The sequence below is a fragment of the Phoenix dactylifera genome, chromosome 11 (assembly GCF_051530095.1).
Source record: "Phoenix dactylifera cultivar Ajwa chromosome 11, Ajwa_hap1_PhDact_Kaust_v1.1, whole genome shotgun sequence".
In the NCBI taxonomy this organism is placed as follows: Eukaryota; Viridiplantae; Streptophyta; class Magnoliopsida; order Arecales; family Arecaceae; genus Phoenix; species Phoenix dactylifera.
This window is the reverse complement of record NC_143200.1, coordinates 28,865,918-28,867,770: the sequence shown is the minus strand read 5'-3', so window position 1 is coordinate 28,867,770 and position 1,853 is coordinate 28,865,918. Positions and strand designations below refer to the sequence as shown.

Sequence of the window (1,853 nt, the reverse complement as noted above, 5' to 3'; positions counted from 1 at the left end):
GTTCCAAGCAGCAGGGTGCTCCTTGACATCTAGGAAAGGTTTCAGAGAAGACTAAATGCCCTTAAAAAATGGGCAATGAAGAAAGAAGGGTGAAGCAGTTTCGCTTTCTTGAAGCACCTCGCCGAATGAAAACACGTACTTTTTCTGGCGCTATCCACTTCCAAGGAGAAGGGAATGGGAGAAGAAAGGACAAAGTTGACCTCCCTAATTCATAGAATAGAAGGTTGTGACACAGTAGGAGTCGCCGGAGCTAAGCTTCCTACCAGGTGAATCAGGATTAGGAAAAGGTTGGGTCAGGTGAAGTTGGCCTTCCAATGCCTGGAATTCAACATGCTCCATGGATGATAGAGGTCGATGGAGATGCAGGGCTCATGTGTTGCATGTTCTGTTCTACTCCACTGAGAGAGAAGGGATAGATTCGTTCTAAGAGCCAATGCAAACAAAGCTGGAAGCAAGAAGGATAGAGGTATGGTACGTATTCAAGTATCCTCCCAAAACCGGATGCAATTGCCATCACTTAAGAGAGAGAGAGAAAGAAATACCACATCAAAAAGGATCCAAAACAGAGCAAATGTCCTTGCAAACAGAGACATTTGCCCTGTTTGCAAGGATTATTACGCCGTTACGGAGCCACACCTCGCCGCGTCGCCCAGTCCCACGTGGCCGTTTTTTAATTTTTAATTTTTTATTTTTTTATACCTACATTCATCAAGCACTAACTTCGGCGTATCTTTACAGAAATGAACGGGTATGATTGACCGCGTCACCATGCAGCGTAGGGAATAATTTCTTCCGTTGTGCTATCGATTAAAGCATGCCACGCACGCCCTTCCATATTCCTCGGCAAGCCCACCACCCTCAAAAAGCTGCACCTCCCCCACCGTTCTTCTCCTTTAGTTTTCTTGCCTAATAAAATTTGAATAAATTCGCGACAAACTTCCTTCCATTCAACTCTTCAAAAAAATTTACACTTCCCGCAAATAAAAGTTCCATCAGAAAAAAGGAAAAGGAGCAAAAAAACAAAACAAAGGAGGGGGAGAGAGGCAAGGATCACTGCTCTGGTTCTGGGGTCTGGTCGTCGCTCGGTCTTTCGTTCTGAGTCTCGTTGTGAGTCTTGTTTTGGGTCTCCATAGAATCCCCAGTTCTCTTCTTCTCCTCCTCCTTGGTCTTATCGTTGCCATTATTATTATCGCCGAAAGAAGAAGCCCGACTCGACATGGGCATCGCGAGGAACGTCGGCTTATCTTCGCCGGCCATGATGACTACGATCTTCTCCTCGTAGAAGGTGGCGGCAGGAGCGGCGGTGGCGGCCGCGGCCTTGCCGTCGGGCCCGCCGTCGCTTCCGTCGCCGCCGCCGGCGCTCCCGCTGTCGAGGTAGCCGGAGAGCTTCCAATAGGAGCAGGCGAGGATAAGGAGGGCGAAGGCGATGAGGCCCAACATCGCCGCCAGCCCCCCGAAGAGGTACGGCACCGGCGAGTGCCACGCCGAGTGCCCCACTCCGCTGCTCCCCGGTGCCGCCGCCGGCGTCGCGTTGAACCCAGCTCCAGGCCTCATCTTTTTTCCCGTAAATTAGAAAATATAAAGAAGAAGAAGAAGAGATGATACAACTTACAGGGGGTTTAAGGGCCTCAGAGGTGGTGGAAAGTAGAGGAGTGGGAGGGGGTATTTATAAAGGTGGGAAACTTAGGAAAGGAGTGGGTTGGATAGCTGTGTAAATAAATTAACAAATCACTTGCGTTTTTTTTTTTTTTTTTTTTTTGCCCTTTTAGATTGTTCAATTATTTGTCCTTAGGATGCTTTTATGATTTTTGGCTTTGTGAATAACATATTTACTAGTGTGAGGAGCTGTCACT

At 48.0% G+C, this 1,853-nt stretch overlaps 1 pseudogene across 1 annotated transcript; it reads right to left on the bottom strand.

The window, feature by feature from the left end:
• Window positions 1-923: 923 nt before the first annotated feature.
• Window positions 924-1,634, bottom strand: LOC103720431 (protein GLUTAMINE DUMPER 2 pseudogene; annotated as a pseudogene). The gene has a single exon (XR_015971551.2). The product of XR_015971551.2 is annotated as a protein GLUTAMINE DUMPER 2 pseudogene (transcript).
• Window positions 1,635-1,853: the final 219 nt, after the last annotated feature.